This window comes from Battus philenor, unplaced genomic scaffold, assembly GCF_028537555.1.
Source record: "Battus philenor isolate CCGP_79_NKW_IND1 unplaced genomic scaffold, ilBatPhil1.0.hap1 SCAF_19, whole genome shotgun sequence".
NCBI classification, from domain to species: domain Eukaryota; kingdom Metazoa; phylum Arthropoda; class Insecta; order Lepidoptera; family Papilionidae; genus Battus; species Battus philenor.
This window is the reverse complement of record NW_027181681.1, coordinates 10,170,559-10,183,365: the sequence shown is the minus strand read 5'-3', so window position 1 is coordinate 10,183,365 and position 12,807 is coordinate 10,170,559. Positions and strand designations below refer to the sequence as shown.

Below are 12,807 nucleotides of genomic sequence, written 5' to 3'. Positions count from 1 at the left end.
ACGATATACCAATAACTTTAATCCAATTATGAAATCGCCTTTTCACTATTTCATAATCATTACATTACGTATTATTTCTGAAATAATTAATATTATATATAGGATGAATGGTAAATTAATTTATAGTAAATGAGCCGTACATTCACCACATCAAAGTTTAATAACCAATCATTCTATGTAAATCGTAACGAAGCTTAAAATATTTTGTGATAGAATATTGATTGTGTTCAGTTTAATTGAAGCAGATAGTGATTTCATTATAATATAAGTTTTGTTTTAAAATAATCGACAACGATACTTGCCCATGTGACGGCTCCATAGTACAGACTTAAACTTACTTAGACATTGTTCCCGATTCGAATTCAAAGGTCGTAACTACGCGACGGTTTAGAAAGACCTTGATATAACGAACTTATTGGAACGAAGAACTTACTGAACCTCATCTAGAAAGAATCTGATGCAGAAGTTTTTGATGAGCTGGCTCGACACATCGTTTTAAACCTCAAGGCATTTAACGGTCTGTAGCGCTTAGGCGGCGACTTAAAATAAATTATAAGAAATGTAATGTAGAAATGAAAGTAAAATTTTGTAATAGTTATTCATTAAGTAAGAAAAAGACCAATATTTAGCCACTTCCGCACATGCAGTGGTAGTCGTGCAACAAAGTGCACCGCCCGCCTGCCCGCTAACAAATGCGCATGCGGCAAACAATGCAAAGTACACAGCTGCTACCGTCAAATCGCTGAACACGTGTTTGACCCCTCCACGGGACATCTTCAGAAATTATGTTACACCGATTAGTGCCAAACACAGAGTCACGTTTGCACGACTACCACTGCATGTGCGGAAGTGGCTAAATATTGGTCCTTTTCTTACTTAGGACGGACTTCCGCGAGGTAATGCCTGATTTAATTGGATAGTTATTTATTACATTTTTCATAAATATAAAAGACAGTCGCGACTCGCATCTGGAAGCAGATCCGTCCATCCAATAGCGGCAATCCCTTTCTCAATTGTCTGCGTTCAGTAAAAGCGAAAAAAACACATTATACATAGAGGTACGGTGGTAGAGATGCCGTTGGTAGGCTTCCCACTACGTGGGATGCCTTGCAGTGGGTATCTATTGGCTGATATGTTATTTTTGTGGTAATTCAATACTATTTGGATTTCATTATGTACTCCATAGTGTTAAAAATAAAATTAAAATTTCACTAATAGTTTTTCTATTTCGGTTTCGATAATATGCTTAGTATATATATACATACCTATACCATGACTATTATTGGTCGTCAATTTATTATTTATTTATTTTTTTAATCAATTTTTTTTCGACCGTACTCCGCTTCGCAAGGTGTTATAGTTGTGGAGAAGAAGCACGAAGAAACTCCACAATAATACATCTTTTAATAAAGTTATTACTTATCCATACATGTCTTTCAATCAGTAAAGGATAACTTATGTCCTTAAATATTAAATGTATTTTTTCAATATATTATCACTGCATTAAGAGAACTAATGTATCGACGAAATCAATTAACGAAAGACGGAATATATTTTATGTAATACTTCGCATTAACAGTAACTTTGTCCGCCGATACCAGCACTGCAAATGCCTAAAGCTTCATAATCCTACTTGGAACATTTCCAATAGAGATGCTCAAACTTTGAACACTTTAATATTTGCGCTTCAGTTAATACAAACTGCCAAATGTCTTGTAATAAGAGTCGGAGAACATTTTATTTCTACTACTTTGATAATGTTAATAAATATGCATATTAACAATTCCAATTTAGTATATTACTTTATCGACCCTAGTTTTATCAAACCGTTGGCTAGGTTAACTGCAATTCGCTTGCTAACTTCCGATTATCGTGACTTGCTTTTAACTTTTAAATGTATTATAACGACTGTTTCAAGGACTACCCGTTTTACGTCAATGTATAGTCCTTGACATGTGTAACCTATTTAAAATGTTTATTTGTATATTGTAATTTTGAAAAAATATTTTTAATCTGTTTTGTTTTTGGCTTTAAAAAAATAGCTTAAAAATAACGTGAGCTAACTTATTTATAATTGTTATAGATTTATTAAAATTCATTTTCTTAATTTAATAAATATTAGTCCAAAGATGTTTTACGACTTTACATTTATTTGTTCGTAATATTTGTTGAATAGGTAATATATGAAATAAAATTTAAAATTAATTTAATTATAATAAAAACACAAGATATCTAATCTTTTTGATAAGTATTTATTTCGTCTTTTTTCGGGACAATTTTATAAATCATGTTTCATATAATATCATTGTATTATAGATAATTTAAAAACAATACTTTTGTAAACAATACTTAAAACAGACCGAGGTTTAGCTGGTAAGATATTTATTTACCTTTTGGACTTAATAGTGAATTTAATTAAAAACTATCTAAATATTAAAATAATATTACTGACGAAATCAGATTATTTATTTACATATGTTTTAATTAATGTTATACCTTACCTACTAATTTATGTCTCGGGTAAATCTGACAAAAGGTACTCTTTTGGTTATGCCTGACTCTACCGGATAAAAGCTCGCAGCTTCCTTTAACACGTTTTATCAAAAAAAAAAAAAAACTGGAACGCCTGAGGTAATAACCGTTGTTTCAATTACGGTGTTCTAGTGTTTCAATATCTTAAGGAAGAACTTCAGCACTCCACTCGGTATATAAAGGCGTGAGCAAAATTAGCTTCTTCGGCCACCGCTGGGCCAGAACATCGTTCGGCGATTCACATCGAGCCCGTCGCAATAGCTTTGTTATGGGTTGCAGGAGTGGTAGACTGGAGAAGAATCTCTCCTGTATTAATAAAAATGTTTGAAACATTGTTGACCGGCATTTTACAAAAAAAATATCTAATATCACCTCGGCTATTATTTCGTAATCGGATGTGGAAGTAAAACAATAAACATAAAGTTTATTTATTAATCAACTTATATTTCTTTTTGTATGAAAAGCAGTATAACAGTCACCTTGGTACCTACCAAACAGCTTTTACAAATATATCTAGTTTTGCTTTGTTTTCCCTTTGAAGAACATACTCATCACACTCTAGTCGGATTTGTTTTTACTGACAGTGACTATTTATTCTAAGACGTGGTCTCTTTCTTGTTCGGAAAACCTGGTGTAATATCATGTTAGTTCCACTCTTCTTCCAAATCGTCTTCACTATCTGATGCTATTTTATTTCTTTTTTTATACTTTGGTGGCCTAATATCAGAGTAGGTCTCTTTTGATACAGTATCATTTTTACAGTAACCACAATTTGATTTATAATCACTCGGACAATCAGATCAAGCGTCGACGTATAATTCATTGAAAGATTCTTCATTACGTTTTGTCGTTTTTTAAATTAATGAACATTTTTTATAACAAAAGATTTGGCGGGTCTTGTGAGAGAAACAGCTTGTGTTATACTGACCAACAATTGCACTGTATGGTCGCCAACCTAGAACAAAACATTACGAATTTACTCATGGCAACGTTCAGCCATAAAAACACGAGTTAACTTATGATTGGCCAACAATGTGATAAAATTTATGACAATAATATACAGTGATGAATGTCCAGTTCGTTAATATACGATTACTAAAAGCGTACAGAGTAAACGTTGTTTGTGAATTCGACCAATAGCAATTTCAAAGTTGTGTTATATGGAATCTAAAATGTTGTACCAAATTTCCAGAACTTACGAAACTTGGTACGATTCCAATAAACCGATTAAACCTTATTCCGGGCGCGAACGCGGCACGTCTTTTGGTTTCGTCTCGCACCAGTGTACCTAAAAATAAACTATAGTTTATCCAGTTATTAACAAAAGAGTAAATGTAATACAAACATTTTTAATAATTAATCTTAAGTAATTGTTTACTTATAATGCAATCGAAACTGCTGTTCCGCGCCTTAATAAAATCTGGCGGGTAGGTGCCGAGGAAAAAATATGAGTGCATCTATAATTTTTTTTGGTCCTATTATATGTTCGATAATTCAGTCAATTTTTTTATTCCATTATGACTTAAAACTTAACAAAATTAAAACAGTTAATTCTAGGTAAGAATCTTGGTCGTTGAAAAAATCTTTTCGCAAATAGTTTGTGCAAACTTTAAATTATTTTCTTGGGCACTCTTTGTATCTTGTTGGTTTCGATAAAAATAAAAAATTACATTTTTAAGTTCAAAATAAAATTTATAATATTAACTATTTTTCATTACGTCAACAATTTACTGTCCAATAAATGAATTCAGATTTTAAAACTTTTGTCAATTTTTGAATGCTACTAATCCTCCGGAAATATTATCATCCGGAAAAATTATTTTCTTTATGTTAAAATCATTGGAATTTAAATTAAATTATTCTCATAACAATGAACTTTATTTTCGGTAATCCGTGTTCTTAGATCACGAAATTATTAATTTAATATGCTGTCATATATGCGAAGAAGCTTTCCAATTATAATCAATCTAGAAGTTCAAGGAGCTTGAGCCTGAAATTGTTATAATCAAAGTGTTGTTTTCTTAAAATAAGTTGTGAACATATGCGATTTTGTTTACGGATATTTGCTTTATTATTTGTATATAAATAAAAGAAAAAAAAACCCAATAAATAAGAATATACGTATAAATATTTTTCAACTACATTACACAAGTTATTACATTTTAAACCTTTTTTGAAACCTGAAGAGATTTTAAGTGTTCTTTATTTATATCAAAAAGTTAACTTAAAGCTTGTATTACATATTTATTAGTTCTTTAAGAAGTAATGCTAAAAATGAACTGCGTTTGGTCGAGTTATACCTATCCATCTTATATTGCCTATAAGATGCGCTAAAGAGAGATGAACGTATGTCTCTGACACGTTCATTTTCGCGTATATGCGCATGAGTCGAATTTCTGATACAATATTATATGACGCCCTGTTCTTAGTGTTTCCGTTATTTGTTGATGTTAATCGTGTTGGTAGCTTATTTACTAGTGTGAGTATACTGTTTTATTCTATTCGATCCTTTCGATTTTTTTTGAACTGGACAAAGACATGTGCGCTGGTTTGGTTAAATATATCAAGGTAATGTATACTTTATATAAAATTGCTTTAATAATAAATAAAGTTTTAATATGACTACCTAAAATTTGAATATATAAATCTTATAATAGTTTCAGATATTCTCACAAATATTTTAGGATTTTAATCCTGCATATTTTTACATCTAATAAATTAGTAGTGTATATAAGTAATTATATATACGTATTTAAGTGAATATAATATATAACATATTGTATATGTTTGTATGTACACGACGTCTATTTGCTTATCATATTTTGTTTATTTATTTTAAATTGTTTTAATTTAATTATTTGTAAGGTTTGATTAAAGTTTTTTACACTTTCAATCTAGTTTTAGTTAATATATATATATATATATATATAAATATATATATACATATCGATAACGATTTTTATAATTTATTTAATATATCATCAAATACTTAAGTTATTTTCATCATACCGATATGAATTTAATTTACAAACTCGAACGAGCTAAGTTTGTCGCTGGCACCTCATTTCTTGTTTAATTATGCGCTGTAAATAAATTTCAATCAATAATTGTGAATTTGAAAGATGGTTTATAATTATAAATTCCGTCATTGACATTAAATGACCTTAAAAGAAAAATGAAACTCGAATAAACTATATTGAATTGTCCTTACTTATTTCAAAGTAAAAATTAATCTACATTGTTTGTTTAGTAAACTAAAACAAACAGAAATATAATCACAAACACCTAAGCAAATATGAAACTGATTGAAATACTTTGCTCCTAAATAAACAATACGCACCCAAGACGACATTGTTTGTCGATGTAATAGTTTCAAAAGGATTGACCTCGAAAACAATAGTCACATAAAAGTTGTATTAAAATGTATTATAAATCCAGTATTAACACGTTCTATGCCACATCGGCTTTTGAAGTTTTCCCATTCAGGCCGCTTGGCGCGTATACGACCCACACTAAAAAATTTTTAAAAATCATTTAAGAAGTGTGCTTTACACTTTTTCAATACTGCAAAGCTATAATTAGTGGGAAAAGTTATAAATATTAACATGTATTACGTACGCGCATACGTGATGTGCAATTGTCTATATTCAACCATACAATTTGTTTAAGAATCCTTTGTCTTTCAATAGGAACTGCAAATGGCCTGAACGGTAAGTGCAGTGGTGGTCGTATACGACCCACGTGGAATTTGTTAAGAACCGGTAGCATAAGAATTCCATTTAAAGTTTGTTCTATACATGTCGCTAACTCATCATAAAATACTTCGGTGATTTAAAAGTTTTCTCTTTAGGTATATGGATGATTTTCTAGGGTCTTACGCGAATCGTAGAGTTGTGTTCATATTTGATGTCACTAATGTATGAAGCTTTTAGGTAGTTCCTCACTTAGTAACTTCTTCTTGGATCTATAGATAATAATGTCGTCGTTTCAGTCCGTAAGCGCCTACTGCATGGCATAGGCCTCCTCCAAAGATATCCAAGCGTGGCGATTATCTACTTTATAAATTTATTACAAGATATTACATGGAAGTATTATAACACCATGTTTAGTTGCCCGAAAAGGAGTTACTAATTTTATTTAGCATACAGAAAAGTATGACAAAATTATCTTTATTTCTAACGCTAAACTTGTATGAGCAAAGACTCGTAGAAGTGATTCTAATAAACTACCATAGTATATAATTTTAATTACAGTAATTAAACCGATGTATCATAATCAGCGAGCTGGTACTTCTAAAAGATCTGTATCTCTGTGTCAGATTAACATTATAACAATGGTTGTGTTTACACGGTAGAGTGTGTGTGTTTTTTATATATTCGTGCTACCATACCGCTTTAGTGTACAAAGTCAAACTTGCGATATTTTATTATGAGAAATTGACGTGAAGTACCAAACATATAATTATAATGTACGAGTAAGTGCCGGTCACCCTAATGGCAATTCTAAAGTGTGTGAGCAGGACGGAATAGGTAGACAAACTTTAAGTAACCATCATCATCATTATTTCAACCGCTCTACGTCTACTGTTCGACATAGATCCCTCCCTTACCCTTCCGCCATTAGATTTCCGATTGTACCGGTTGGAACCTGCCTGCATCAAGCGTCTTCCCATGAATTCGAATAGTAATGTTTTCAAATATCTCGTGTGCGTTTTTTCAATACATAATGTGAGAGTACCTTGTCTATTATCACTATGTATGTATATGTTAGGTATAACATGATCTGATGAGCCTAGTATTTTTAGATAGAACAAACACAGATGTTAGGTTAAAATTTTCATGGTCTCTTGTAAGGCTACTTGGACTTGTAAGAAGTTCAAGGGAGAAAATACAAACGCTTTCATTTGTATGAATTTATAAAGAAATAATGCACTAATTTAACACCTAAATGCTTGACTTGATTTTATTTTATATCTATTTCTAGATTATCTTATCGTTTTTAAGTCTGCGATCTCAATAGAATCTTATCTTTCAACTTGTTACGAATTTAACTATTAAATTTATATCTATCTTAGATATTTTGGTCTGACGAAGTACGTGGTTTAGTAGTATTAACATTTATAATCATTTTAACCTCAAGGCCTTTGTGGATATCTGTTCTATGCGGTATGAGGTCTGCTCACCCGCACGACAGGTTGCTATTCTGATAAGTTTTCGGTTACTTTAACATTTCTACGAATCTTGTCACTAACATTAATGAGTATTTTATCATTTTACGTCATCGTGTAACTTGTTGATGTTAGTAGAACACTAATTGGTATCTTTTGGTCAATGATAATTACTGCTTGTCAGTGGCCATTTACAGATTCTGTAGTTGTGAAGTTACATAGCGCTGAAGAGGTTTTAGTCTAGACCTTTTTACACTAACTCCAAGAGCTACCACTTTAAAATTGACTTGCTGTTACATCGAATGGTTAACATGAATGTTAATAAAAATTAAAAATGTACAGATTTATGATCATAGAAAAAAAATTATTTGCCTTTTGAAATGGCAACCGTTTTTAAAATATTTAACAGATAGTCCATTACCTAAAATGTCAAGTTTATATGTTTATATATACAACTAATGTAAACTAAAATGTACATTTCAGTTTAAATAAACGAGATTGAAGCGAGATTTAGTTAGGTAAGAGCGCAGATTGTTCTGGAATGGACCAAAGTTTACATCAGCTGCCGTAACGTAAAGCGGTAATTTCATGACGCATTCTGTTAACTTTCAAGACAGTTGACAATACCTGTATTTCATTTTGGACGGGTTTACAAGAGATGCATATGATGTTGAATGTAAATAAGTATGCGGAGTAATACTGTCACTATTCCTTATCTAAACATAATTTTGAATTTATTCATTCAATTGGAACAACTGTTATTGTCATTCGATTATTCGCTTTAAAATTCACGCGACGTTTTACAAGCTTCAAATTCATATAGTCTCTTAACGGGTGCACTAAATTAATTAATTAAAAATTTCTTCCTGGATAGCTAGTTATTTATAATTATATTGGTTTCGAACACATATCATATTCAAGATGGCGCAGTAGCATCTTGCTTTATGCTTATTAAAGAAACTTATTTCATCTCTGTTCTCCCATTGCATTGGCATCTTGTTACAAGACATATTACTTCTGTCTGATATGTTGCATTACTAGGTTCAAGACGGCAAATCTCAACAATGACAATACATGCATATCAAAAGACGAAACGTTCACTTCTACTTAATCCGCTGATAACACAAGCTTCGTAGATTGTTCTCGTTTGTTCTACGCTGAAGACAATACGTCATTTAATAATAAACGAAAAGAATACAAATTTAGTTATTTCAGAGATTTATTTACTTCTAATAACGGTTTTATTTATACTAAAAAGTTTTAATTTTTTTTTCCCGAAAACCAACCACTTTCTAAGTTTTACTGTACAATTTAGGAATGATTGAATGAAAAAGATTCAGAGATATAATCGGCTCCGTTTACATCTTCTCAAGAGATATATGAAATATCTTGTAACTCAAATTAATGTTATTTTCATAACCTTTTGAAAAGTTTATGTGTTGACTATGTTTCTGCTTTTCTAGACGCAAATATTGTATAAAAATACAATAACAATTATTAATATATATATAAGCTTGTAGTCTATCCTGAAATAAAAATTTCTAAAGAATAAATAATAGTAAAAAATTAAAGCGCCTGCCATAAATCTTTAGGCAATTAGTAACGGCGTCACATTTGCTTTAGTAAAAATATCGGAAGGGTTTATTTCGTCTGCACAGCTCTAAAAAGAAGCTGTTCACATGTAATTCCTAAATTAGCCTATTTCTAGCAGTGAACGTCCTATGACTGAAATTATGATGGTGATGAACAATGATGATATTAGTTCTTTTAAGTTTTCGCACTTGCTTTCTGTTCCTTGATACGTGCTAGTAACTCGAAGACCAGCGCAATGCGACACTTCAGCGGTTTCATGCTGAATGCATATTAACACAGACACACACACGCGTACACATGTACACGGACACTTTTTCCTTCAGGAAAACTAAGGAATGTTTACAATTAGTTATTCGTACATTTTTTGGAAATTTTGTGTGTATTTATTATAAGTGTAGTTTTTGTATACTTTGATAAGTTACCTAATTATAAGTATATTGCATACAACCTGGAGGTTCTAGAGTGGCGATCAATCGGTACACGTGTGGGTAAGCCCCTCACAATGTAGATCGACGACATAGTCAAGTTCGTTGGATGCGGAAGTCGGTGGTTGGATGGAAGAGCAAAACCCGTTATTATGGCAATTTTTTGAGGGATCTATCGTCTAATACAATTATAGTTACAATGTATGTAATAAATATATTATTACCTATAATTTGAGAGATACGTTCATGTGTTTAGGCTAGATTTTTTGTTTTTACAATGGTCATGTTATTGTTTCGAAAAGATGCCGTTGATAAACTATACGCCTCTAGATAGAAGCAGGTAATTCAATTGACGACAAGATCATCGTCTATTGAATTACCTTTATTAAAAAAAATTGAGCCATCTTGAAGACTCCTTGGGCATATTTTATCACAAAGTTAAGAAGAAGCATTACTGCATACCCTTGCTTACGTTAACACTGAAGACAAAAGAAAACTAATTTCTGTCATGCTACAGTCATTGTTTAAATATATTACGTTCAAAAGTGAACTTTACTGCTTTACACTCAAAGTCTAAAATTAAAAAATTATAAAACCGGTAGAGTTTTGAAAACGTACACAAATCTTACATTTGAAAATGGTCTTAAACGTTTAGGATTTTAAGTTGAAAATTCAATAGTCGTTAGAAGTTTCACAGATGCTCCGTAATCATCCTTAAATTCGTGTCATCTGTGTAACAGGTTGAAAATATTTCGCCTGAGAATTCGAATGAACGAGATATGCTTGCATTTGCAATGAGGTTTTTCGAAAATTAAATATTACGACTTTTCCTTTATATTAAATTGTCATTACGTTTGACTTCACGATACCACAAGTAATTGAATAGGTAATGGGTGCCTATTCAACTGGCAGTATCACGCTATCAGATTTCGATACAGACCTTTTTGACGTATGCAATCTACTTATCGTACTAAAAAGGATTCTAAATATTTAATGGAATCAGGCGTTACTTTGCGGAAGTCCATCCTAAGTAAGAAAAGTACCAATATTTAGCCACTTCCGCACATGCAGTAGTAGTCGTGCAACAAAGAGCACCGCCCGCCAGCCCGCTGATAAATGTGTATGCGGCAAACAATGCGAATCACACAACTGCCATCACCGAATCACTCAACACGTGTTTCACCACTCCATGGGGCATCTTCAGGAGTTATGTTACACCGATTAGTGCCACTCACTAGTCACTCTGTGTTTGAAAGAGATTCTTTCCTGGCACATACCTAATATTTAAAAATAAAATATTTTTATTTGTCTATTATAATTTCTTTTATAATAGCTTTGAGAAACCATCATTCTAATTTAATGAAAACCTGTATAATAACCCACCTTTGTGTTGTAACTTATATTTAGTAATTGTTTTGCTAACTTTAGGTAACATATACATGGTGATTGGTAAAACATGTAAAAGCTTTAAACGGTTGACTATATAGCTCATTTGTTAGCAAAAAGATCTAAAGTTTTAATACGATATATCTATAATTTCTTTCAGGTTTATTTACTTTCAGTCAAAAGTCTATCCGGACAGATAGTAAACAATAAATGACTTTTGGATAAATTGTATTATACATTAATTGACAGCAAAGTGGCGGAGGACTGATACTTGCGATCATTCGTGGGTTCGTTTCCTGGGATACAATGTTGTAAAACATAAATACAATGTCATAATTTGTGCGTTATTTATTTAGGATTGCCATTGCTCACAAACAAGTTTTCAATAGATGGACAGTGGCGTCCTCTGCATACTAAAATACAACACTTCGATCGCCAACCCTCCTGCCAAATGTGGCTATTACTGTATATCCCCCAAATATTTCTTTGGAATAGGTTTATGTATTAGCTGAAACGACAACAAAATGAGCTACATATTCACTTAGTGCTTTTGCACCTAAAATAATCACTCTGTAGATAAGAAAATGATATTAATAGATATTAATAATTTTGCTTATTTTAAGTAACATATAGATAAACTAAAAGTTAGACCTCCTACAGATATTTCCAATAGTAGGATGCGGCCTGGGTCCAGCTTTCTCCGAATATGTCAACAAGATCGTCTACATAAATTAATTGGCAGCAAATGAACTATATATCCACCTATTAAAGCGTTTATGCATTTTCCCAATTCCCTTATATAAATGTTGGTAACCAACTAGATTTTTACGAAAATCAATTTTTGTACATCGAATGTTTTACTGTATGCCTGATTTTAAGCGATGATCAGGTCTACGATAGTACGTGCCTAGAAGAAACCTATTCAATCCTGTCTTAAAGACTCCTTAGTTATAGTTGGCTGGAAGTAAATAAGCCTATAGGTTGTTCCATTCCTTATCTGTTTGCACTATAAAAGTAGTAGCAAATCGCTCAGTAACTCTGCCGAGAATGCGTCTTGTCCGATGGAAGAAAGAAGAAAAATCACAATCGGAACTTGTTTCTAAATATTTAACTCACATGTATTTTTCTTTGCGTGTTGTTTTTCGATTTTAAACCAAATCTCATTTACATATTCATTTACATTTATACAAATAAAAGATCGCATAGAAAACGCAGTGAGTTTGCATATCCATTTCGTAGTTTTGAAATATCATTGCATGCGAAATAAATAATTCAACTGTTAGAGCAAATAAAAAAGCAGAGATTTAATAAAAGTTTTTTATTGCTGATTTGAAAAATTGTAAACATAAATAATTTAATGACAATATTGTAGGAATATTTAAAGAAGCGACTTAGAAATTTGCACAACTTCATACAACAAATGAATTTCGGAGTTACCACCTTATACAGGATGATTGGAAATAGATAAACAAGCTTTAATTATTTTTCCTGACGAATGAGATATGTAAAGATAATCATCTTATATAAATAAAAATCGATTAAAGATCAAAATAAATAGATCGCCAAATGTTGCTAAGAGCGAAACTCGAGTTCGGCTCTACCAATTCGGCTATATTTTATCATAAATTTGTTATAAATAATTAAAGAACTGAGCTAAAAAGTGTAAAAATAATATTCTTCTTATGCAACGTAAACCGCAGAGTG

General features: G+C 31.5%; 1 protein-coding gene across 1 annotated transcript in view; it reads left to right on the top strand.

Annotated features, from left to right (window-relative positions):
• Trpm (transient receptor potential cation channel, subfamily M) overlaps positions 1-12,807 on the top strand; it is a 268,334-nt gene that overhangs the window by 89,854 nt on the left and 165,673 nt on the right. The window lies entirely within an intron of this gene.